Source organism: Cavia porcellus, unplaced genomic scaffold (assembly GCF_034190915.1).
Source record: "Cavia porcellus strain 051 isolate PalLab524CR breed Dunkin Hartley unplaced genomic scaffold, mCavPor4.1 scaffold_4, whole genome shotgun sequence".
NCBI classification, from domain to species: domain Eukaryota; kingdom Metazoa; phylum Chordata; class Mammalia; order Rodentia; family Caviidae; genus Cavia; species Cavia porcellus.
In genome coordinates this window covers 41,307,852-41,334,498 of record NW_026947487.1, presented here as the reverse complement: position 1 = coordinate 41,334,498, position 26,647 = coordinate 41,307,852, and the positions used below count along the sequence as shown (strand labels likewise).

General features: G+C 48.1%; 1 protein-coding gene and 1 long non-coding RNA gene across 5 annotated transcripts in view; one reads left to right on the top strand and one right to left on the bottom strand.

Annotated features, from left to right (window-relative positions):
- Window positions 1-1,904: 1,904 nt before the first annotated feature.
- Window positions 1,905-14,544, bottom strand: LOC134475689 (uncharacterized). Of its 2 annotated transcripts, XR_010046870.1 has the most exons (3): window positions 13,372-14,544; window positions 10,730-10,939; window positions 1,905-2,415 (listed from the first exon to the last, which is right to left on the bottom strand). It is a non-coding gene; the product is annotated as an uncharacterized LOC134475689 (long non-coding RNA). The 2 variants fall into 2 exon arrangements; XR_010046869.1 differs by having other exon boundaries at window positions 1,905-10,939.
- Window positions 12,948-26,647, top strand: part of LOC100727437 (solute carrier family 45 member 4) — a 59,998-nt gene continuing 46,298 nt past the window's right edge. For 2 of the 3 annotated variants that reach the window (XM_063246940.1, XM_063246939.1), the window contains exon 1: window positions 12,950-13,204. The gene's annotated coding sequence lies outside the window, so the exon portion shown is untranslated. Of the gene's footprint in view, window positions 13,205-26,647 lie in introns of all 3 variants that reach the window. The other variant, XM_063246942.1, reaches the window with a different exon arrangement.

Below are 26,647 nucleotides of genomic sequence, written 5' to 3'. Positions count from 1 at the left end.
TCACATAGACTAGGCAAGTACCTACCACTGAACTGCATCCCTGCCTTTTATATTTTATTTTATTTTAAGTATTTACTTTCTGTTAGCAACAGGTATTTATTTATTTATTTATTGGTACTTGGTACGGGGGATCAAACTCATAACTGTGTGCTTGCAAGGCAGGTGCTTATGCCACTGAGCTAAATCCCCAGGTCCCCTTTATTTTATATTTTTAACCCATCTCATCAATCTTATCTCATTTGACTTTACTTTATACAAGGTCTTGCTAAATTGCCTGAAAAACTTTTGATCCTCTTGCCTGAGTCTCTGAAGTAGCTGATATTATAGTTATGTTCCAGCCACTTCCATGCCCAGCTTCGGTGACTACTATTATTATTTTTAGAAGTTGTATATCTTTGAGATATCAGAATATCTGTGGTTAAAATTACAGCATATGTATTTAGGAGTTGTGTTCATACCACTTCCCCAGTAAAAATACCATGGGTATCCCAGCAAAAATGGAGAGTTTACTAAAACAAGAAGAAAAAAAGGTTAGTAATTGTTGAAATTGATACCTTGGAAGTTCATGGTCATACTGTCTATTTTTGTTTATATCTTAAAATTTCCATGATAATAAGAAATACTTCTAATTATGGAACATCAGTGTTTACTGACAATGAAAAATCCCTGTTTTCCTAAGCTTTAAAATTGTGATATGATTGTGTCCCTACCCAAATTTCTGAAAATTGTTCATTTCCAAAAAAACTCATTTAACTGATGACTGTTACTTGTTGTATTCCACATTTTCCTATTGCACCCAATTTTTTTTCAAGTATTTTTGTGGTTTGATTGTCAATATTACAAAAAAAAGTACATTTTTAAGAATACTCCAGTGTCGGCATTTAGCTCAGTGGCATAAGTAACTGCCTCGCAAGCATGAGGTCATGAGTTCGACCCCCAGTGCAAAAACAAAAAACAAAAAACAAAAAAGCTCAGGAAGTGAGTCTTCTCTTGAAGAACTTTAAAATATTATACTATTCAAGATGAAAGAAGTAATATCAATAGGGATGAGATTAATGAGCATCCTTATTTAATTCTCAATGGTGAAGAGACATTTTCCAATTACTGAACAGTTTATAAGGGTTTGTGTCCATTCCCTTTAAAAGTGGAAGGTCTTTCTCCTCGAACTGTAGTTTCCAAGATTTAAGGGTGGGTTGGTATGGAACATGATCAAATGATTTTATAATTTATTAATATAGTCATGCAGATTGTGTTCTTATATCTGATCTCTGTTAATTACATTATTTTCTGGGGTCAAAGAACAAAGATAAAGAAGTTGTTTAGTTTAGATCTCATTGGTATAGTTTTGATTCAGCGATCAGGCAACACTTCAGTCCACCAAGTAGAATAAACGCCCAGGTGACTGAGGAGAGCCTGGTTTTTATAGACAAAGAAGGGTTACACAAATTAGAAATAAGAAACGATAAGTTGATTCATCATTTTAAACTCACCTACTTGGAAGTAGGAGACCCCAGGATAAAACAGTGGGAAACAACTGACTACTTAACATCCGGGTACCTCTGTGGTGTGTAAACTGAGGCAGGGGACATTTCATTCTCAGGGAACAGGAAATTGGGCTGTTACCTCTCTGTTGCTGGTGTCTCAGAAGGTGAAATAAGTGAAATAATTGGGCTCCATTTTGACTTTTTAAGCCTGGTCTGTTGGGACTCATAGCAGGGGCGGCATTCAGAACAGAGACCCCTGTGTCTTTTATTAGTGTTTTATGCTGGGAATGAAAACCTGGGGCTCCAATGTGCTAAGCTCGTGCTCTACCAGACATCTTCAATTTTTGGTTAGCTCTGGTGTTAAATCATCTTTGAGATGCAGTGAACTCAATGATAGGATTATTTCCAAAAGATGAGAAGTATAAAACAAAAGAGGCTTTTATTCTGAGAACACGGAGAGAAATAACTGGCACCCCTGGACTGCTGGAGTCCAGCGATCTCTTCAGCGGACATGTGGTGTGGAGAGTACATAAGTAGCCTTGGTTTGGGGTGGAACCTAAGGGGGCATCAGAGATGCAGGGGTAGCCCATTGGTCCTAGGTTTGGCGCTATAGATAACTTCCCAGGGGTGGGGAGGATGGAGTCACAGGTAAATTCTTAGGGGCAGGGAAATAGGAGCTTCCTGGTTCTGGTTGAGGCTTTCCTGGCTACAGAGTCCTGTCTGGACCAAAACCCTTTCATATCCCATCTGATGATTATTATTATTATTATGAAAAGGGGTGAAGATTTCTCTCTTTAACTACTTTCTGCTGGCAGAGGTCGCTGTACTGGAGTCTAGGGGAGTTGATGGAATGATGGTTGATGCCCAGGTAGACGCTGGTGCCAGGTGTTTTAGCCAGGACAACTTCACTGGTGAATGCACATATGCTAGACTGGAAAAACAAAGAGACAAAATGTTATGAGGAGACATGGCACTGTCATATTTAAGGACCCAGGTGAGGTAGAAGGAAAGGTGCCTTTGATTAGACATGTCATTATATCAGGATGACTTTGAGGTAGGATCATTGTCACAGTGAGGTAGAATTCTGAAAATTAAGTGTGAGGTTAGGAGGAGTGATGTTATGAGAGGTGATTACTCCCCCATCTAAAAGCGTAAAAGTTAAGAGGGTAGGTGTGTAAAACTTGTCTCCGGTCCAGGAGTTGAACTGGAAAAAATAGGGGAAGTAGGGAAGGTGGTGGCTGTACCAGTATAGGGAAGGTAAGAGCTTGGGCTTTCAGGGATGTCACGTTTCACCAGACAGCGAGGGTAGAAAGAAGAACAACTGTCATTGCATAGAACATTATGAAATATTATCTTACATATGATGTGGGAGTCTTTGGGAAACACTGTCAATAGTCCTGCTGTAAAAATGCTCATTAATAGAAAGTAAGTAATTAGGAACCAAAGTGGATAACAAATTATGACAGCCTGAGAGTCATGGCTGTGAGGCCTTGGTAAGGCAGAGCTGAGTAGGCAACCAGATGGTTAGATCTAGGGCCTAAGTGATGCAAAATCAGAATGGCCATCTAGCAACATTGATTTAGGTATGGGTCACTGTAACCTGGTTGTATTTCTTGGAATGATTTGCTGTAACAGAACTTCAGCAAGTATCTCAGCAGTTTCCCTGGTTGTGAGAAAGGCTTTTATGTATCCTGAAAAAGTATAAACAAAGTGAGAAGACAAAATATATCTGTCAGTCTTGACCAGGGTTATCTGAGAAATTGGTGAATAAGAAAGGAAGGAGGTGGTCTTATATCACTGAGGAGAGGTTTACTAGCAATAACAGGTGTAAGCTGTTGAGGCCTCAGCATGTCTAAGTCAGCCTGTATAAAAGGCATCTTAAGATTTAGGACTGGGGGGCTGGGGGTTTAGCTCAGTGGCATAAGTGCCTGCCTTGCAAGCAGGCAGTCATGAGTTTCATCCCTGGTACTGATAAAAATGAAAAAGACAAAAAAGAAAAAAAACCATTTAGGACTGGGACCTGCACAAAATGGGCCCTGTTTGTAAATGGCATAGGTTGACCATCAATATCCCGTCATAGAGATTGAGGACTTACTATAGCAGTCTGAAAACTCGGGAAGAACTCTGTATATATGGCCTCTATGTCCACAAATATAGAGAATTGTCTTACCTGAGACTTTCGTGCAACTTGGACTCTGAGACAGACACTTTAAAGGGAGCTGATGTTGCTCTGAACCCCCTCAGTCTTTGGCAGCAATTTTTGTTGGTAACAAATCTGGCAGTGTTGGCATTTTAGGATGGCTTACCCACTCTGTGGTGGCTAAGACAGTCCAGCAGCCCTGGAGTAAGGTCTCAAAGAACGCCAGGATGGGGCACTCTCTCTTGCCCAATGTCTTCTGCTGCATTTGAGCGTGGTCCATGTGAAGCCAGGCAGCTCCACCTTGTGTAGGTTTACCTGCCTCAGAATTCCAAGTGTCAAAAGTGTTAAAAATATGAAAAACCATATTAAGATCTCTCTAAGGTTTGAAGGTCAAGTTTTACCTTTTTGTTTGTGATTTGGACTACAGTAGAATTAAGTAAGTGTGCAGGAGTTTAATATTGGCATTTTAGATCAGAGAGCAGGCTTTATCTGGATGGCATATTGCATTTAGGGTATTGTGTGGAATTATATATTTAACAAAAAAGGCTTTAGTCTGACCTCCCCTTTTGGAGTATAATCTCATTTTAATGTAAACATTTTGCAGTAAAGGTTTACCAATCTTATGAATAAATCTATAAAAACTGATCTAATACTGTCAAATTTTGAACACATTTACTTTTTTTTAACCTGTTATTTGCAGTAGTATGAACCAAGACAAATAAAATTTTGTTTTTAGACAATATTAGAACTTTTAACAAAACCCTTGTCTTGGAACAGTGGTTTCCAGCAAAAAGGAATTTATAACCTTAGTTGTTAAACAGGAGATTGGTGAAGGCTTTGATTGATAAACAAGGCTGGTAAAATTATCAGGTGGCCAATAACATTGATTAAATGGTTTGAGAATTGAAATTAAAAAATAGCATCTTTTGAGCGGAGCCCCTGAGCTGCTGTTTTGCGTGCTCCAGCAGAGCACACCCTGCATGGGAGTGGGGCCAGCGTAGGGTCATAGTGCGCACGGGCGGGCTGGGACTGCCCCTGGAAACGCATAAGGCAGCAGTGATGACAGCGCACAGGGGAGGGAGGGGCTGGGATGACGCATGGGGGAGGGGCTGGGACGTGGCTACAGAGTGGCTGCCAGTCACCCTGGGATAAGGAAACACAGGCAGATGGTATCTCACTGTGTGCTTTGCAGTGAGAAAATTGCTGTTGGCAGCAAAATGAAGTATCATGTGCACCGCAACAGAGCAGCTGTTGCTGTTCACAAGAGGAGCACAAGGGGGCACCCATTGATCATGAGATCCATCCCAAGATGGCGGTGCCCTCTCACGTGGTGGAGGGTTGTAACATGGTGACCGTTCCCGGGGCAAGCCGGAACAATCGTGCAGCTTGCTGGAAGGGCACAATGACCAAGATTGGGTGTGGTGGGTGGGTGGCAAGAATGCTGTAGAGGTCAGAGAATTATGAGGAGAATGAGTTGGAGACTTTGAGGAAGCACTAACAGAGTGATTAGAGTTGCTAGGAGAGTTATTGGTCCCAGGAGATGAAGAGGAAAACGGTTGCACAGCGGGAGGCAATTGAGACACAGAGGGACCAGAGCTGCCAAAAAAATCAGGATAGGGGGAGGGAAGGGCAGAACCATGGCGGGAAATGAGTTTGGGGGTAGGCAGGCGGCGGCCAGGAAAAGAATGGGAGAACATCATCAAGCGAATCCTGAGGGCAGGACGGAAAAATTCGCAGCATGGTAGAGTTAACTAAAAGTATCTGGGCATGAGCACAAGACTTAATGAGAGATGGGCGTGTTCTCAGAACAAGGAAGAATTGAATATAAGGAAATTCTAATAACTTGTCCCGACCTGAGAGAAATCATACAAGTTTCTGAGAATGCAGGGGTCAAATGTTCCTTCTCTGGGCCAACGATCGCCGCTAAGTGGATAGGTTGGCCAGACCTCCTGGCAGTAAAAAGTTATTGTTTAGTTTTCATGGTACTTTTAATCTTAAGAGTATGTAAATTGGAAATTAGGCATTGTAGAGGCTTTTTGCGGGAGTTAGAAAATAGTTTCCCATGAATGATTCAGGCAAGAAATAAGCCATGATCCAGAAAACAAGCTGTCTCTCATTTGTGGCACCACATGGTGGCTAAGGTTCCAAAAACTCATATATTCCAGTCACTGAGAGATTTACGAGTGGAGTACACCGTGGGGTCAGTAACAGTTTTGCCCATGAAAATGTGAGGCTTTAAGGGAAGTGAGGGTCTTTCAGTGTGGGCGGTCCAGAAATCTCTGCTTTGGGCTATCCGAACCCAAAGAACATGAGAGATTTTAGAGTGTGGACACAGGTTTGCCCAGAAAAACCCTGCCTTGGGCTGTCTGAAGGATGTGAAAGTGCCACAGACCCACGGGAATGGGGAGAAAACTCGACTGGGGCAGACCCCAATGCCAAGAGTTCCCCGGACAGTTCGCACTTGAAATCAACCTGGCCGGTGGTGAGTGCGGGAGGCTGGCAACAAGTCGGGTCTCGGGAGAGGAAGAAGCATAGAAATTAATCCAGGATGTTATCTGGTTTGTGAATTGGCTGGGGACTCAACTGGGAACTCAAAACGGGTGTGTCCCAGGAATCAATCACCTGCCGATCGAGTCATGGCACCAAATGATAGGATTATTTCCAAAAGATGAGACGTATAAAACAAAAGAGGCTTTTATTCTGAGAGGGATAACTGGCACCCCCTGACCACTGGAGTCCCAGCGATCTCTCCAGCAGACACATGGTGTGGGGGGTATGTAACTAGCCTCGGTTCGGGGTGGAACCTAAAGGGGCATCAAGGATGCACGGGTAGCCCATTGGTCCTAGGTTTGGCACCATAGGTAACTTCCTAGGGACGGGGAGGATGGAGTCACAGGTAAATTCCTAGGGGCGGGGGAGTTAGGAGCTTCCTGGTTCTGGTTGAGGCTTTCCTGGCTAGAGTCCTGTCTGGGCCAAAACCCTTTCACTCATTATATATATTAAAATAAACTGCTGAATTTCATAATCCATTATGACTGGGAAAAATATTTTCCTTTTTTCTTTTCTTTCTCTGTCTCCTCTTCCCTCTCTCTCTCTCTCCCTTCTTTCTTTCTGAGACAGGCTCTCACTATGCACTCCAGGATGCTTTGCCCTTACTACGCAACCCAGGCTGCCCTCAAACTCATGGTCATGCTGCTGTCTCAGCGTTCTGAATGCTGGGATCCCAGGTGTGCCCCACCATGCCTGACTAAAACATTGTTTTGCTATGTTCATTTTTAAAAACGCTTTGCCTTCTATTTTTTTTTTTCCTTTCTCAACTGATTTTGCCAGGCTGAAACGTTGATTAGCTCCTTTAGACATGGCTTGCTCTGTCCTTTTTATCTCTCACAGAGCATTGGCTGAGACAAAGCAAAAGTGGTGTGAAAGTTGATTTGAAACATGAGGAGTAAAGTGATCAGGGAAAAACTGGCTCTGCAGAGCAGACTCGGGCCACATAAAGAGAAAAGGATGAAGAAAAATACTGCAGAGTGGGCCAAGGCTAGTGGGCACCGCCTGCGTCCGGGTTCCTTCCTGGTGTCCGCAGCCAGGAAATCTGAGTTCTGCGCACAGGGTCCTGTAGTCCTGGGCCAGCAGGGGATCTTGAAATTTACAGGTCCCGCCCATGTCTCCAGCCAGCTTAGCCACCACCTCTGTCCTATACCACAATCAGTTTCTAGTTTCCCAATGTATGTCTTAGGAGAGTTCCTTTTGCAAATTAGTTTTTATTTGTAAATTCAGCAAATAAAAATTGCACATATTCAAGGTATACAGCACGATTACTTGCTTTAAGTGGACATTGTGAAATGATCAAATCTCTTTTTTTGTTTGTTTTTTTCTTTGAAAAGGAGTCTCATTTTGTAGCTGAGGCTGGTTTGGAACTCACTATGTATCTTAGCCTGACTTGAAATCCAGATCTTGCTGCTTCAGCCTCCCAAGTGCTGGGATTATAGGCTTGCACCCCTGTGCTTGCCATCATAATCAAATTAACTGATACAGCAATGTGGATAGAGCAGGTGATTTCTAAATGTTTAACTTTGATTAAAATTGGAAGGAACATGTTCGGACTGCACCATAGCCCACAGCTATCCTGTTGGCCCCAACTGGCCTCTAACCTACTCAGCAGCACCGGGAAGTGGCCCTTCCTTGGGATCCTCCTTCCAATTGCTCAGCCCCACACGCATATCCACAGGTGCACACGGCCCCGTGTCTGAGTCCCTGATGACCCTCATGAGAGGAGGCAGGAAGGGGCCTAGAAGGAGCCCAAACTTCCAGTGAGATGAGTCTATGTGGGGAGCCCGTGACCCAGGTGTCCATGATCTGTGAGTGGGTTGACTCTGGGACACTTGGTGACCAAGTAGCTGTGTGACTCCTGGCAATTGTACTCTATTGGCTACTATGTGTCCCTCAGGACCCATGGTCATGGGAGGCTGTGTGACCCCGGCCCCTTCCCCAGAGTGGCCACATGACATGGAGAGACTAAATGACCCTAAGAAGCCTTCTGACATGGAAGCTATGTGACCTCAAGAAGCTCTTGTTTCTTGAGCCAATTTAAGCTCCTGGAGTCCCTGCAGGGTCTCAGGCCCCATCGTGGACATCAGCAGGCTTGGCTTTCCAGAGATCTGCACGGTGTGGCCACACTTTCAGGGGAGTGCTCCACCTCTCTATTTTGCAGGGGCTCATAGCAACTTGGTGCTGAATGAACTGAGTCCTGGGTCTCTGCTCTCCCTACCACACCTAAGCACAGCTCCCAGGGGAAGAGGGACAAGAAAGGGAGGAGGTTCCTGGGAGAGCATGGTAGACACAGGTAGACCCTCAACCGTAAGATTCAGGAAGAGGCTTGGCTCAAACCACTGCTCAGAAATCCTAGCAATAAGAGGGCATGCAGAGTGACACAAGAGATTTTGACTGGTGCAATCACTGTGGAGGTCAGTCTGAAGATTCCTCAAAAAGCTGGATTGGAAGTCCCATTTGACCCAGCTATTTCACTTCTAGGCATATTCCCAGAAGAACTAAAAACATCATGCCACAGTGATATATGTGCACCCATGTTTATAGCAGCACAGTTCGTAATAGCCAGATCTTGGAAACAACCTAAGTGCCCATCAACTGAGGAATGGATAAAAAAGTTGTGGTATTTTTATACAATGGAGTACTACTCAGTTATACAGAATGATCACATAGAGATATTTATAAATAAGTGGGTGCAACTTGAGACCATACTCATAAGTAAAATAAATCAAACTCACATGTGTAATTACCATATAGTCTCACTAGTATAAAAAATGGTAAGAGTATATAAGATTTTATGGTAATCATGGTTCCCCATTATACTGTTTTGAAGTCTTATAATTTTTCATTCATTGGTTGGAATGGCTTTCTTCTGTTTTGTTTGATTTTATTATGTGTGGTGGTATGAATAGCTGCTTTGAAGAAAACAAGACATTATAATAGCCATTGCTGATTTAACATCATCTTGCTTTGAAGTCCTACCATGCTTTTTTTTTTCTTCTGTTTCCATTGGTTCTATCATGTTGTGTCTTACTGGATTTTAGTATGTGTGATAGTATACACATTTTTAATGAAAATGAGATATTACAGTAGCCATTGTTTATTTTCTGTTTTGTTTTTTTTTTTTTTTTTTTTTTTTTTGGTTTTGAATGTCCTGTAATACTTTCACTCACCTGAATCATTTTATACTATTTTGTTATGTTTGATACTATTGTGTGTGAAGGTATGCTCAACTATTTCAAAGAAAGAGACATGGTAGCTACTGTTGATATTTGGTTGTGTTGCTGTGAAGTGCTGTGTTTCTTGCATTGTTCTGATTCACTTTGTTCTGTTCTCTTTTTAAATTAAAAAAAAGATTTTGCAAAAAAAAAGTGCTTTATTTTTGTTTTGGTCCTGGAGATTGAACTCATAACCTCATGTTTGCAAGGCCAGTGCTTACGGTAATGAGCAAAATCCTCAGCCCACAAAGGAGTTGTTTTAAAAAATGCTTGCTGTTTAAAAAAAAAAAAAAAAAAGAATGAAACTCAGCAGAAGAGGGCCCCAAAAGGGGACTGTCCAGCTGGGACACTACCTTATTTCCTCCCTCTTCAGGGATGCCTGTCTGGAGAGAACTGCTCACCTCCATCCTCTAATGGGATCTGGCAGGGCATGGGGGAGGGGCTTCCATTAATGATCAGGTGTACTGCTATTCACCAAAATAAACTCCGGGCCACCCTGGTTTATAGGGAAGCTTGGACAGGATTCCCTCTCCAGGAACTGGGAAGTCCAAAGTGGCTATTTACCAGACATTTGCACAGCGGGACACTCCTAAAAGAAAACATGGTGCATGCAAAGATCCAGAGGTGGGTTCAGAGGCGTGACACAGACAGCCACCTGATGTGCCAGAGGAGGGGGCAGGGAGGAGGAAGCCCCCTTCAGGTCTTCCAGGAATGTGGAATAACTGGCCCCAGAGGCTTTCCAGCCACCTGTACCAAACACCAGCCCTCAGCCCCTACCCCTGGGGCCGCCTTCCTGTTCTGACAGCAGAATGATAAGCCCAGCACTGAGCTCATCTGAGGACAGAACCTGGACAGATCATAGCTGCCTGCAGGGTGGTCAGGGCCTGGGTGCATCCTGCTCTGGAGCCCAGCCAGATACAGAGCTTTCTGATCCAAGTGGAAGGCTGCTCTGCACCCTGCCCTGAGGACTGAGACTGGACATTCCATCAAAAGTGGGAAGAAACCCTGCAGGAGTTCTGAGGTCCTCACAGGCAGCAGGACTATGGGGCCACAGAGCTCACATTCTAGGCAGCTGCGGTTGAGGGGAGGTTCCAGCCAGCCAGATGGGGCCAAGTCTGCAGGGGCCCCTGCTTGGATCCTCTTGAACACACACATCCACATGCAAGCCAGGCACTGAGCAAGGGGCAGTACTGACACACACAAAGCCAGGACTTGTTTTTCTCAGCCTCCCCTTGTCTGATCTCCATGCCTGATTGAAGGTCACACAATAAATACACTGCATTCTACCACATTTTAAAAACTACTTTCTGGATTCCACTGGCAGGAAGATGTACACTTACACTTTCACACCGCATTCGCATATTCTTTGAGGTAGGTTTGTGGAGGGCCTCGGGGTCAGGTCCTGTGCTGGGCTCACAGCACATTCTCCTGTCCGCAGGTGTCTCCTCCTCCACCGTGGCCTCCTGAGAGAGACACGGATGCGCCCCCAGTTCCAATGCAGAGTCCAGCGTGGCCGGTGGATATGGCAGCACACAGACACTTACTGCTTGCTGATGGATGAAAAGGGAAAAGATTCATTAAATACCAGCAGCTCACGAATAATGAAACAGTTCCTTTATTGTTGCTGGTGCTCCTTCCAGTATCCTTTTTAAAAAGCATACGTTATTAATCTTTTATCTAATCGTGGTGACAACTGTCAACTGGTATTATTAGAAAGCTTCCTTCCAGATGAGGACTTAGAGCGGCTCTCGAGGTGCCCGGGTCACCCAGGCACGGAACTGCATGGATGGCACTGCCTCTGTTCTGTCATTCGGCATAGAGTTAAAGACCACAGGAGAGGCAGACACTCAGTGAGGAGCTTTCCCAGCTGCCAGCTGCCATTCTGAACTCTGCCATGCACTAAGGGTGTTCTTGGCCTCTCTCTAGGTGCCGCCTACATGGGGAAGAACACAGGCTTTGTGTATGTTACTGGGGATCAAACCTGAGCCTTCACGCTCAGCTACATCCCCAGGCCTGTTTTAGTTTTTATTTTCAGACAGGGTCTAGTTAGTTCACTATGTTGCCCCGGCTGGACTTAAACGTGTAACCCTCCTGCCTCAGCTTCCCAGAGTACTGGGATCTCAGGTGTGTGCCACCACCACTTACTGGCACACACACTCCACTGAAGAACTGGAGAACTTGTCCCAAAATGTGCCACCAGTACCATGCCAGGCAACAGTCCTGCCAGCTCCCAGACACACCCTGCACCCCAGCTTTCTGGTTCTGTCACCCTTCCTTGAGGTTAACCACTGTCTGACTCCCAGCACCAGCTGCACTGGAGCCTCCACTTTTATGCACATGGGAGCTTACAGTTTTTAGTGTCCGGGTTTTTTTCCTCAGCATCATTTGTAAGTCACCCATGTTATGCATAGCTGTAGATGAGTGTTATTGCCATCATTCCACTGTCTCTTATCTGTCCTATTTTGTGTCCTTTCAATGAATGATTAGTATTTGGGTGGTTTCTAGGATGGATACTACAAGCAATGCTGCATGGGCAGAACTATGAAGTCAGGTGTGTCTCAGAATAAAACCAGGGCCTTGGAAGCAGATTTCCAAGGCAGCTGTATCCTTCAAGCTCCCACTGGCCCTGTATGAGTTCTAGTGGCTCCACTTCCCTGCCAACACTTGGTACTTTCCATGTTAGCTGTTCTGGAGGCCTTCTAAGTCACCCTATTTCTAAATTCCCTCTAAATCCCTTGAAATAGTTCTCATGATCTCGTCACATAAGATGCCAAGCCTCTGAAAGATGTAGAAATGTATTCAAAGGTGCTTAAACCCTGGCAATGGTTTTAGGGCTCGGATGTGACTAGGTTCTTACCCACTCTGATTTTGACCCTGTTCACTTCCTGCTCAGACCTAGTGCATTTGTCCTGTATCTTCCCTGACCCCATAGTGATTGGTTTTCCATGTGCCTTCTTTTTGGGGTTCTGGCTACTCTCCAAGTGAGAAGACACCTGATGGAGAATCCTGTGGGGTGACTGAAGAGGGCCTACAGGAGCCTCAGGCCTTGAGTCTTTATGGTTTTTTCAGGACTGCGTAGAATGAATTGCGGGGTTGTTGAGAGGAGAGGAAGAAGTGGGGAGGGGGTATTATTGGGAGGCTGGCTCAGTGGTATGGGGTGGGGAGCCAGGGCATTAACTAGGAGAAGGTTTGCTGCAGAGGAGGGTGCCGCCTTGGGGGGTGAGATCTACCGGGAAGCCCGATGGGTTTAGGGTTGCCCTGTGGGCGCCTAGGCAGAGTGAGAAGGGTGTTTGCTCAGGAGTGAGGAGGGGTGATACAAGGGGTGGTAGTAGAGGGGGTAAGAGGATGGAGGCGGAGGGATCTTCTTCCTGCCACCACCCGGAGGAGGGTTGGGGATCAGAGGCTCTCCGGGTCTAGGCCTTCACTGGGAGGCGGGGCGGACCAGGGGCGGGGTTTCTGGAGGGGCGGGTCTGCCTAGAGAGGGGGCGGGGCCGTCCGGGCAGGTAGCTATTGAGGCCAATGAGCGCGCGCGCGGCGCAGACCCCGCCCCCAAGCTCGCCGCATATTCATGAGTCGCAGTTCAGGCGCGGGTCGCGCGGAAAGAAGGGGAGCGGCTGTCTCGGATCAGATAAAGCCGCGTTGCCCCCACACACCGGCCGCAGACGCGCAGAGCTCTCTCCGTGCGCGTAGCTGGCTGAAGGACCGCCCGGCCGGCCGCCGAGAGCGCAGCAGTCGCCACCCGGGTGCGCCCGGGGCCCGCGCTCCCGCACTGCCCATCAGTCCTTCCGCCCCGCTGCCCCTGCCGGAGGAGACAGGTGAGCAGGCGCGCCCGCCTCTAACACAGAGACCGTCCGCTTCCGCGTAGTCTACGCCACAGACTCGTGGCCGGTCCGCAGCTCCCACCCTAGGTCGCTCCCCCGTGGGCCGACATCCCCCCACCCCCACTCCGCCCGGCGAGGTGCCCCACCCCTGCCCTCGATACCTTGGCTTTCTGACTGCATCTGCAGATCCTCGTCCACGGAACCCTCCACTAGCGTCCAAAGCCCCCTGCCAGGGTGGGCGCCTTCTTTTGGGCTGGCCTCCATCCATTAGCATCCCCCTGGACTCCAGCTTTCGTCCGGTTCCACGGGAAGAGTCGGACCCTGCTTTCCATCCCAACCCCAGCCGGTGCCCCTCCTACCATCTCCGACTGCTGAGAGATCAGACTGCCCAGCACTCACGAACTGCCCCCGCGCGTCTCCTTCCTCCACCAGCACGCACACTCTGGCAGGGCCCCAGCTCTCCTCCCAGCCTGCCCCTCTGCACCGGGACTGTCCCTGCTCTGTCTTTTTGGGGGTCCCTTATTTCCTAGGGCTGCCTTTGCCTCTGGAGAAAGAGGCCAGGGCATCCTGGTCCAGAGCCTGTGTTTTAGATAAGTTCCTGCGCAGTCTCCGGACCTCAGTACACTTGGCACCTTTCCCTGGGCCCCTTATCCTCTCAGCCTTTTGTTTAACCCACTCCTGACCAGGATGCGCTGCACTTGATGGGCTCCGGATGGGCTCCCGGGGAGCACACTCCAGCGAGGGCTTTTCCGGGGGAGGTGTATTCAGATGAGGTGGGGTATCGCCTGCTTGCTAGTCTCTCAGAGATTCTAGAAGGTGGGGTCGGCGAAAGTCAGGGAGTACACCTGGTCTCATAGGGTTCGTGATTTTTCTGATGAGGCCACTAATGGAGAGTGGATTCAGGATAACAGTGAGACAGCCCTGTCTCGGTACTCCAGCAGAACAGACTTTGCAGCTCCTACTCAATTGGAGTGTCTTTTCTGGTCCAGGGCCTGAGAAGCCAGAAGGGTTTACAAGCTTAGTGACTGAAATAGTCGTGGTGTCAATCAAGTGAATCTCATAGCCTGGAGATCCTGAGGGTTGGGAGAAATTGCACAGGACATACCCAATTGTGCTTCGAGCCAAGTCTGTGCTTTTATGACTTGGAGCTGTCTCCTCTGACCTGCCTTCCACCAGCAGGTCGGGTGTGGTAAGATCCTTACCCTCTGGTATTTCCTCATTTTAGTAGGAAAAAGTAGGAAAAGACTGGAGGACTGAGCTATTGATTAAGCATTATAACAGATGATTTGACATCAGAAACAGGATCATCCACCCACCTGGAAAAAATTGTAGTAATTTCCTCATTTTTCTGTTAGATCTGAACAGTGTATTCAAAGAGCCAGTAGAGCTGAATGCTGGGCAGAGACTTTGCGGAAGCTGTCGGTGCGTGGGCGGGGCAGCGATTGTGGCCTAAAGCTGTGTGGGCTGCAGTTGGAAAGGACTCAGTCATAATAAAGAAATGCTGGGCTTCTGCGGACGGGTGGAGGAAGTAGGTTGTCTAAAATCAGGGGTTGCAGTGGCATTCAGGCTAATTGTTTTAGTGGCTGTAACTGAAAAGTAAAGATTTGACAGTTTGAAATGCATAGTAATAGGCAGGAGTGGTCCGTGGGTGGGTGGTTGGGGGTTTGGCGAGGCCGATAGGGGCCAGCTCCCTGGGTCTGTAGGGAGTCCTTTGCTCTTTCCACCTCGTGCGGAGATGTTGTGTGCTGCAGTTTTGGTCCTTGTCGACTCACAGAAAGAGATCAGAGATTAGGCTGGGCAAGTTCTCCTCTGGCAAGCTGTTAACACCGTGTAACTTTGTTTACTGGCGAGGTTAGGGTGGAGGATGGGTGGAGAGAGCTGCTCTTGGCATCCGTCCCTCTCCTGGAGCCGAAAGGTCCTGCCTCCACCTGCCACTCCGATCTGCAGTGGAGAGGACTGGGGCAGCACCACCTCCCACTCCCTGATGGAGGACAGGAGCTTGGGAAGTCATCAGAACTGATGTTGGGTTGCTTGTTATTGAATTATTTTCATATGAGCCGTCAGAAAGGCTGTTGGGAGGATGAGGGGCAGTGTTGGGCATTTAGGCTGCTGTTCTTATTGTCATTTTCCAACTGAGGGCATCTGTCTGCTGGTGCTCGCTTTAACTTGCCCTAAAGGCCCTGATATCCAATTTTGGGTGGCCAGTGGCAATAATTTGTTTCAGCTCTAAGGACTGATACTGAGCCGTGGTGTAGGTGAACACAGTTCCACCGAATTGTCAGTACCCTCTTTAGAAATTCCCTTGCCAGAGCCTGTGTGTGATCTGTGTAGCTGCGCTGTGTTGTTGTTCAGGGTTGAGCTCACCTCCTCTGGTTCCCGGGATTTTTGAATCACAGTTATGTTGCTGAAGATGTGCTCAGTGAAACACTGTGAGAAGCGCTGCTGTGACTCCAAGCCAAGAACTACATGCATTTTAGTTGTGTTGAGTGAAAAATCCAACCGCTGGAATAAACCTGATGGTTAAAGAGCAGCCGTGGGGGTGTTGCCGGCTGCCGAGGTACTTAAAAATATTACAGGCAGTGAGACAGGGCTAGGTCCTCAATGGACCTCAATGGGTCCTCCAGGGCAACTGTGGGGCTGGGGACTGAAGCCTCCTGCTGTGGGCCAGGTCTCAAGACAAAAGACCATTCAAATGCACCCATATCCCGAGGATTGATACCCTACATAGTTCCCACCCCCCTAGGGAAGAGTCACTGCCCCTTAGGAATGCTTGCTTTCTTCTTCTTCTTTTTTTTTTTTTTTTTTGTCTTTTTCCTTTGCTTGCTTTCTACGTGACTCGCTTCCCCATTTGTCCCTAACATAATCAATTTTATCGGAACTATTGATCTTATTGGCTAACTATAGTTATGTCGCACCTTATGCCCATCTGCCTTGTGAGCTCCCAGCCTTCCCCCACCTTGAACCCATGATTTTATTCTATAAAAGTCCCTGGAAAGGACAGAGTCCTTGGCAACCCGCTCAGGACTCCTGTCTCTTCAGACAGAAGCTTTTTTTCTCTCAATAAATATATTCTTCTCTTAACTTCCATTGTTCCTAAAATTCATTCTTCGATTTTAGAGAACATGAACTCACAGATACAGTGAGTCTGGAGTCTCATCCCCTAAGCAGGAGTCCGCAGAGGGCCTGAGCTGCTGTATCTCCTCTGCTTCCTCCTGCACAGGTTCCCTGTGTGGGGTTTACGTTAGTGGAGCTGCCCCACCAAAATCAATGAACAGGGATCACTTTAAAGGTGGGGCTTTCAGAGTTTAAAAAAAAATTCTAGTTTTAGCCTCTTTTGAAGTGAGGTGCAGTTTCAGAGAACTTCAGGGGCCTTTCTCCAGGCTGTTGGAAAAGAGCATTCTCTGCCCTGAGCCAGAAGAGAAAGGAGACCAGCTGTGCCAAAGGCAGCTCCAGCCCCTAGCCATTTGAGTGGAGGTGATGTGGGAAATATTTAGTGAAGGCCTAATAGTGTTTATGGTGTCCTTGGCAAGTGACCTGTGAAAGAGGTGTTTTAAGAAAGCTAAAACTCACTGATTTAGGGGCAGCAACTTACCTGCCTACTGTTTTCCTATCAACAACGATTTTCCCCTTTGCCTTGCATTCCCTTTGAGAGGAGTGGGTAGACGATCCGGTCTTAGAGGATGTAGATGTTAAGGTCCACTGTCAGGATGGATCCTTGTTGAGTGAAGTCAGCTTGAGAGAGGCACAATATCAGGTTTCTGAGAGAAGCTGTGGGACCAACGCAGACCCCTGCGGTTGGAGAGAAGGGCTCCGAATTACTTGGCACACTGCTGTGTGACTTTGGGTCCTTGGGTAAGAAAGAAAGGTTTCTCTTTTGAACAAGGGTGCAGCTATAAATGTTGTCACCAGGCTACCTTCCTGTCTAGTGAAGGCTCATGTTCCTCCATGAGTTCGGGGGAAGCCAAGAAAGGTGTCCTTGGTGCTAGCAATGGAGTGGCAGCCTCTCTCTAACGGAGGGGTCCTGTGGTGGATCCCCAGCAGCCTGGGTTGAGAAGGCACTGTTCAAACCTAGGCCTCTGTTTTCATCCTCCTCAACCTGGTGAGGGATTTTGCTGGCAGGGAGAGAAAACTGCATTCCTAAACCCAGACTGATAGGTGCTTAATTTCCTGAGTTCAAACAGTACCTTCCATCCTGGGGTCCTGCTGCCCTGCTTAGTTTAAATTTTGAGGATTTCTGCATCTGAGGAAATCAGAGCCGCTGGATTGGTTGTCACCCACATTTGTCTCATTACAAAGAAAGGGAAATTGGGAGTAAAAAATGCACAGTAGACCCTTGAAACTTGATAAAGAGGAGTTGACACAGTAGTGCTTGACTGGATCAGATGTAGTGGTCACGACTTGACATACAAACTCTGTGCAGTTTGAAGGATCATTTGGACATAAGCCACTGAACAGTGAATGAGCTCCTTATCACTAACAGTCTTTTTAGGACACTATATTAATCTAAAGGAGTGCAATTTTTGGTTTGAGATGGGAAGGGGATATTTTTTCATCACTACATTATGTTGGCTTTGTTGTCATTGTTGTGGCAGGGGAGGGAACTCTGGACCGTCAGCATGTGCCCACCATCATTTCTTTTCTTGTTTTGAAGGAAGTGGTTTTCACATCTGCACTGGAGATGAAGTCACTTTCCAAAGTATGTTGGACAAAAAGGGAAGGACCAGCTGGGGGCCAATAGAAAGCAGCTGTTCTATCAGTGGTGCTGGGTTAAATTAAGAATGTGTTCTGTTACACTGAAATGGAGGCTGTTTGGCATCTGTCTCACAAGTTCCATAAAATATCTTTGAGAGGCTGAGCATGGTATGGCACATCTGTAATCCCAGCATTTGGGAGGCTGAGGTGGGAGCATCTCCACCCTGGGCAGTTGAGCAACACCAGGTCTCAAAAATTGCTGAGAAATAAATAATAGCTCAGGGGTCGAGAACCTGAGGGTTTAACCCATCAGTTCTGCAAAACAAAAACAAAAGCAACAGAAAACTTCAAACTTTGAAAAACTGTGGCCATATTTTAAAATATAGGAATGTCTAAATATTTATGATCATAATTTTAAATAGCTATAAAAGAAGTAATTTCTATTGTAGGCATTTAAAAGTTACTGTTCTGTTGCTTTTTAAATACTAAATACTCAGGGCTGGGAATTTAGCTTGGCAGGCATAAGTGCCTGCCTGGCAAGTAGCAGGTCCTAAGTTTGAGCCCTGCCCCCCCAAACAAAACAAAGCAAAACACCCCAAAAACCACAACAAACAAAAAACCTAAATACTCTAATTTGATACTATCAGTATCCCTTTTAAAAAGTATGTTCATAAACACTGTAAAACTTAGGTCTTTTATTTCTGTACTTCTGTGTTAATTCCATTTTCCCTTGTGGACTTTTTTATGTTAATGGGATGTGCTTTTATACATGAATCTCTTTATTGGTCATTTTTCATACTTTTTGGTGACAAAAACATATGTAAATTATCTGTTAACTCAATCTGGAAAATTCATGTCATTGTTATTATTATCAGTACACAAGTGATTACAGGACCCTAAATGTGTTTTGCTCGAAATTACTTGCTAAATACACCAAATAAAACCACACTGGAGTGTGGTCTCAGAGCCCTGGGTGGGCGTCCATTTAAGGTGTCTCATGTGAAGGAACTGATGAACCGTTGTCCCTGGTACCAGGTACTCCTGTGCTGCCAGAACGCTGGCAGGAGCATCTCCTTGTCTAGCAAGGGAGAGTGGGAAGGTGACTTTGGCTGCAGGTGGGGCCACCAGGGCACTGAGACTTCAGCAGGGCAGCTGCTCAGGTTGTGCAGTTTTAGGAAACAGTGCCTGGGGAGCTGAGCTCCCTTAAAGCTTCCTGGGCTGGGAACCCCTTGGACTACTCTTGGGTGGCATCCTGTGCCTTTAGGTGCTGGGTGTGTATTCTTGACCCAATGCCGCTGTGCTTGGTCGGGGGTCAGCCCTCCCTAGTTTGTCAATGACACCAGGGCTGCTGTTACACTTCAGTATATAACTGTATGTTTTCTAAATGTGCTAAATGTGCTCATAAAAGGCAAAAGGTGATAGATTTTGTAAATGTGCACTGTTTGGTTGGTGGCAGTGTGTTTATATTTGGTTGGGTTACAATGTGAACCTATGGGATTATGCCTTGAGTTAAATTTTAATTTTCCAGAAGATGTGTTAGAAATGGAAAAAGTGATGTGGCTGGACCATGGGCTTCTTCGAGGTTCCTGCCCGGCAGTGTCTTGTCTTCCCTCACAAACCCTGGGATTGTCTGCTTGTCCCTGGGCTTGGGGCCACTTGGGGAATGGGGTAGACAGATGCAGAGGTGTCTGATCAGGGAGAGGGGTGCTAGAAAGCTAGACCCCTTCCCTGAGAACCCAGGAAGGTGGTGTGGGCAGCATCGACACTTGGTGACCCCATGACTTTGTCCACATCTGGAGATGCTGCTAAAGCATAAACATTTAGCATTTGTAGCCTAAAAGCTGATGGAATTTAGGTGTTAAATGCATGTAGTAATTAAATGGTAACCCAAAATTGCATACTCAGGGGGCCAGGGAGCTGGGAGTCTCTGACCTAGCTCAGCTTTGTGGTCGAGAGTTGGTTGCTTTGGCCTTGTGCTGTGATGCCGGGAAGCAGATCTGTGGTGATGGGACACTGGTGTCTTTCTTGGGACTCAGTGATTCTGGTTGCAGCACTGCAGCTTCGTGTGCTCCAGGGCCCCACTTGTCAGACAAGTGTGATAAAGCTAGAGATGTGAGGCGCTCTGGAGTGTGTATCCTCACAAGAGCACGCTGGGCAAACATTGTCAGTGCTGCCGCCCTGCTTGCCTTCAGTGGTCCCTTGAACCTCCCCCCAGGCCCTGCACTATCCAGAGGCCGCTATGGCCACTTTTCCATGGCACAGGCTTCCTTCTGTGTCTGCGCATGTCTGCCTGCCTTCTAGAAGCCAGGGATAGACTGCGAGGCTTTATCTCCTCCTTGGTGCCCTGAGAACACTGTCGCTGTGGTGCCCTGGACCTGCTGCTCCTGTCTTGCAGAGGGAAGGAGATTGGCATCTGTGCCCATCCTTTTGCTGACTTGTTTCCTTCAGATTATGTACTCAGGCCGCCCCCACAGGGAGTGCCTTAGGGCATGTGGGCAGCACCCTACACATGGTGATCCAGGACTTGGCTGGTGCACAGGGCTGTGTCCAGTCCTGGGTCCCCATGGTGGCCTGTCCTCCTTGCACTCCTTTGCGTGCTTCCTCCTTTCCGCTTTCTCCTGTGAGGTGCTCTTGTCTTGCTGTTGGCACTGCTGGCTCCCCTTGTAGACACTTGGCTCCTGTGACATGGGTTGCTGCCCAGTGCAGTCAGTGATATGAGGGCCCTGGCCTCACATCAGACCCACCAGGTCCCAGATGAGAGCCATCAGAGCCTCCTCCCACTTGTACTCTGCCTGCAGTGCCACCCCCTCAGAAGTGGCTTCTTGAGATCAGGGTCACATCTGCCTCTTACTGCCTCCCCTGCCAATCACGTTGGAGCTCCCTGGAGCTCCTGCTGGGGGCTAGGCCCTGGATAGGGCCTCGAGGTGACCTGCACTCAGAGCCCTCCTGGTGGCCACATCTCTGGTTACCTTGGTCTTTGAAGGTGGCAGATGTGCCCAGGCACTGTGGCAGGTCCCCTGGAGGAGCCCTTTGTCCATGTGCCCTGCCCCCACATCCACAGAGCCAACCCATGTCCTCTGTGCCACAAGCTGGAGACCCCAATTAGGAGTCCTCACCCCCACTTTCAAATCATTCTTTTTTTTTTTTCAATCGGTACCAGGGATCGAACTCACGACTGCCTGCTTGCAAGGTAGGCGCTTATGCCGCTGAGCTAAATCCCCAGCCCCCTTTCAAACCATTCTTGCTCTCTTTTTCTTCTGTAGGGCTTCACTCCAGGTAGATTTGTGCTGCTTTTCAATGGCAGAACAGGTTGCTGCACAGAATGTACTTAAGTTTTTTTCTTTATTTTGTACCAGGAATTGAACTTAAGGCCTCACACTTGCCGACAGGCACTATGCTGCTGAGCTGCATCTCTGGCCCACAGAGTGCATTACTGAGCAGGCCCTCAACACCATGCTAAGCCCGGGGCCAAAGCATAGCTCTGGCCTCAGTGGAGCTTTTCCGGGATGTAAAGTGCTGTGTGTTTTGCTTTGTCACTGTGCTGGGAGCAAGTTGGGATTTCAGTGTCGGTGCTGCACACTGATCAGCCCACATATCTGGCTTTCTGAAGTTGCCTCTAAGCTTCATTTTCTTTGCACTGTCCAAAGTCACTAGGTGTGTGTGGGTGTCCGGCACTCAAGGTTTGATGGTGAGTGTGTAAGTGGTCCATTATGCAGACAATCTCATCTGGATGGCATGGAATCATCTGTAGTTTCAGTTGACTCCAAAGCATATGGTTCTAGTCCAGATTTGTTAACACCTAGATCAAGAGCTTCTTAGAAGCTGGGCATGATGGCAAATGCTTGTAATCCCAGCACTCGGGAGGCTGAGGCAGAAGTATGGTTGCAAGTTTGAGCCTAGCCTGGTCTACAAAGGGAGCTCAAGGCCAGCCTGAACTGCATAGCAAGACCCTGTCCCAAAAAGAGGAAAAAAAAATTCTTAGAGCTGTGTGTGGTGACTGAGGCACAAGGATCACAAGTTGGAGGACAGATGAAGCAATTTAGTGAGACACTGACCCAAAATTTAAAAAAAAAAATCGCTGGAGGCTGTAGCTTGGTGGTGGAGTGCTGCTGTGTTCCATCCCCAGGGCCATCAGAAATTAGATTCCAGCCTTTCTATTTGAGTACAGGTTACAGTTTTTGTTGTCAACAACTTTAGGACTGCACAGAGACTTCCGGTGTGCACATGCATGTGAGCCCATGTGTGTGAGGGACAGATTACTGCTGAAGCAGGTGATACTAGCAGGTGGAGGGATGGGGAGCTCATGGAAGGACCCTAGGAAACAGCGGGTAGGGTGAGGAGGGCTGAAGCCCCATGCTGTGGCTGGCAGTACAGGGTCCTGAGAGGGAGAGGGCTGCAGGAGAGAGTCCCACCCTTGGAGAGTGTGTTCCAAGCCACCTCCCTGCAAGGTTCACAGGGCTGTCTGCCGCACAGCCTCCTGTCATGATTCCCATTCAAGCAGGAGCTGCAGGCTGTGAGGGTATGGGGTCTGGGGGATGGGCAGAGCAGGGGTGATGGGTCGAGGCTCAGCTGAGACTTTCAGGGGAAGTGTATGGGTCCTCTGTGAGTATGCCAGAAGCCCTGTCCCTGAAATACATGGGGACATTGTCTGGCCTGGAGGCAGTGAGAGTCCCACTTGGTGACAGGGCTTGGTGGTCAGGTTTCTGTGTGCTCCTGAGTGACCTGGACAGCCCTACACATCTGGCTGGCAGGGTCCCAGGCTCTGGGTGTCAAACAGGAGAAAGCAGGGTTGCTTTGTGGGACCTCAGGAAAGGAAGTGAAGGTGACCATGCTCTTGGCTTAAACTTCACACTCGGAGGAGACGAGGTTATGTCCCCGCATGACTCGTGTGGTGATGAAATGGGAAACTGTAGTCTTGTTGATTGATTATTATTATCATTAATTTTTTTTTCTTTTGGCTGTCTTGGTCTTTCCTCAGTGGGGTCTGCCTGAGCTTCCGTCTCCAAACATGGATGCTAACTCCACACCCCGATGGCCACAGCAAGTCCTTATGACCTCATGGCCTACGCACTGGCCAGGCCCAGCCTCAGTTCAAGGTTGCAGACAGTCGTTTTACTTGCAGCTGGTCATGCTTCATCTCTTCTCCCTGGGACAAGTTTTAGACAGTGTGGTTTCAACATTACTCTCTGGTGTCACTAAGAGTGCGGGACAAGTTCCAGAAGTTTTCAGCTCTGATGATTCAGACTGTCCTTACTGTTTTCTCCAAGCTTAGAATGTCCTGCCCTCTCCTCTCCTCTTTCCTCTTCTCCACTCTCCTCCTCTCCCTTTCCCTGAGATGTGGATCTCACTCTATCGACCAGGCTGGTTTTGAATTTTTAAACCCACTGATCCCGTGCTTCAGCCTCCCAAGGGCTGGAATTACAAGCTGGCACCAATCTCCCCGGCTGTCTGTCTTTCTTGTCATCCCCCATTTTTGATGTGAACCTAAGTTAGTCAACTAAGTCCTAAAGGAGAGAAAAAACAGGAAGACCTACTTTCAAAATTACACAGCCCAAACTGTGTAATTAACCAGTCAGGTGGCTGCATGGCCTTCCCCCAGGCCCCTGTCTCCAGGGTGCGTTGGTCTCAATCTTACTTGGGTCAGGAATTCCTTTGAAACTTGGGTGAATGCTGTGCACCTCTCTCCAGATGAACCAACATTGTTTTTTTTTTTTTTTTTTTTTTTTGGTCGGTACCAGGGATTGAGCTCACACCGCACGCTTGCAAGGCAGGCACTTATGCTGCTGAGTTAAATCCCCAGCTTAGGAGGTGTCCATGTCTTCTGATGTCCATCCAGGGGGGACCCGCTGTACCCCTCATCTCTGGACCACAGGGGTGCAGCCCCTCAGAGTGGCCTCTGATCTGTCTCTGGATCCTGCATTGGTGCTTGTCATCTGTGTGAGCTGTGTTTGGTTGCTGCAGAAGGAGGTGGGGACTGTCTGGAAGGCAGGGCTGTCCTGCTGCTTTTGTCCCCTTAGAGATCAGCTCTGAAGATCAAATGTCTTAAGACTGTCTTAATGATGTTTGTTGTAGGTGTTCATTGTCATTGTTTGGAGCAGGATTGAAGGTGATACAGGATTGAGGGTGATACAGGATTGAGGGCCACATGGCATGCTGGGCTATCATGCATGTGCAGGTCTGTGTGGTCAGGTGTTGTGCAGAGCGACTGTTTGGAATGCGTCATGGTGGTGACATTGGTGCCTCATGCTTACTTGTGTGAAGTATCTGGAGTTAAAAGGAGCAGTGAGAGCCAGAGAGGTCAAAGATGTCCAAAAGAACTGGGCAGTATCACAGAGGTAAATGTGGGGGGAGCTAAGACTTGGCAGCTAAGGAGCAGCAGTGAAATTCTCAGCCCTGAGCTAATCCAGGTGGGTCTGGACCTGTGGTACACAGGACCCTAGAGACCTTCCTCCCCACACCAAATAGTCCTGGAGCCCTGGGTGAGGTCTTGCATCTGCCTGTGTAGCTAATCCTACAGCCAGATGTGTGCCGACACACAGAGCAGGCCAGGGACCCAAAACTGTAGCCGTCCCTCAGTGTCCTTGGAGACTTGGTCCCAGGACCTCACTGATACCAATATCTGGAAGTTCAGTTCCTTAGTAAAATGACAAGGTGTGTGTGTGCAATCTGCACACATCTCTCATCTCCAGGTTGCTTTTAACTCTACTTCCTGTAAATGCACTGTACTAGTTTTTACACTGTATTGCTTAGGAAAAGTGATGAGAAAAAACCATGTACCTGTGCAGTGCTGGTGCATTTTTTCTGAATACCCTAATTTTCTGTCAAGAATTGATTGAATCCATGAGGGCAGCTCCTATGGATCTGGGGGGCTGAGTGTGTAAATAGCTCTTTATGAGTAATATAATGTTGTAATCATAGAAGATGAAACTACGCATTGTGTTAATATACTATCTTATTCTTTTTCTTTTTTTGTTCCTGGGGACTTTGTGCTCCCACACACCTCTGTGCTCCCAGGCAGGCGCTGTGCCACTGAGCTACATCCCTGGCCCTATTATGCTTTTGTCATGGACTTCTGTGTTACAGTGCATACACCTGTAGTTGTGTATGTTGTGCATGGTATATTGTGTGTCTGGCTATTGGGACTCAAGTTGCAAAGGAACCTGTTGTTGCTGGGGTGCCAGCGTGTCTCACAGAGGACCCCCGTCTGAGGTCTGTGCTGGGGTGCCATGTGGTGCTGCCTGGGAGCTCTGCTTGGGGCCCATGACCAGGGATGGTGCCTGCAGGCTTTTGCATGCAGGAGTTGGAGGATGGCACAGCACGGCTTTTGTCTTGGCTCCCTCCATGGCTGGGCTGCACCCAGGAACACCTAGATCCGCACCTCTGTCTAGAGTTGACAACTTGCTCCCTCTGCAGAGCCACAGCCCTGGAGACCCCCAAAGTCTCTCTGGCACATGGACACTTAGTTCCTTTTAGGACAGGAAACTTGAGCCTGCTGGCCTGGCTTCTTGGCCACCTGTCCAGCACTTCTAAGCCCAGCACCGTCTCAGAATCTCACCCATTTATGAGTCACCTCTGTGAACCCTTTGGGTGTCAGTCACTGATGGCTCCAGTGGCCACTGCCCCATCTGCAGCCCTACAGATGGGATTGCTTGTTGGAGTGCTCGGGTGGTGTCCTCATGCCTGCAGGCCTTTGCTCCAGATGGCTGCTGTCATATGCAGAAGAGTGAGGTAGAAGCTGCTTCAGACAAGGGCTTTGCTCAGCCTGCAGTGTTGTTTCTTGTGTGAAAAAGAACACAGGCTCAAGTGCACCCAGCTGCAAGGCTCCTACCAGCAGGTGGTCAGCTGTAGTCCTTTCAGACTGACTTGGGCCTCTCTCTCCTCCCCTGGGCTCCCCAGCCTGCCCTGCTCTAACTTCTGTGCCCACCACTCCCTTGAGCCACCCTTCTCACAGTCACTCGTGTCCCCAGCCCTCAGCCTCCTCATTTCTCAGTCCTGCTCCCTGGCTGTGGGACCGCTCCCTCTAGGACTGCCCCCTCCGCTCTCCACCTGCTTTGCTGGGAGTGGTGGGACCTTCTCAACCCTCTCCTCACCCATGACCAGAAACTGGCACCTGTAGATCCCCAATCAGATGCCCCTGGCATCATTTTCTTCTGGATCTTGTGCTCAGCTAACTAGCCACTTCCTGTGGTCAAAGATTCCCACAGAAAAGTGGGACTCCTACCTCTCCTGAGGGACTCTGCTCCACTGCTACCACCCACTGCCTGGCAGTGGCACTGTGCTGAACAGCTGGGTGAGCTCCTGGGGCATCACAAGTCCCTACTCTTTCATGGTGTGGCCAGGGTGGCCAGGAGGTGACATTGGCACCACTTGATGAGGAAACCTGGGACTAGGCACAGCCATCTAGGAGCCGGCAGTGCTGTGGGTGGGCCTTTGGGAGAGATGCCAGCCAGATGGGGGAAGAGTCCCCTCATGCAGTCCCTACAGGGGGTCACCATGAGGTGCATGGCTGGGCTGAACCCTGGGGGAAGGATGCCCTCTGGTGCAGTAAAAACCCAAATCTTTGAATACTTTTCAGACCCATAGCTGGCTGTTCTCAACTGATTGATCAGCTAACTAGGCCGGAATAGTTCCAGCCTCTAAAGGAGTTTGAACATCAACATTCTTCTTGCAGAGGGGTCTGTGAGGGGCCTGCCTGGGGCTCAGAGCAGGACCTGTGCAGGGAGGGGGAGGGCAGGGTCTCCTCAC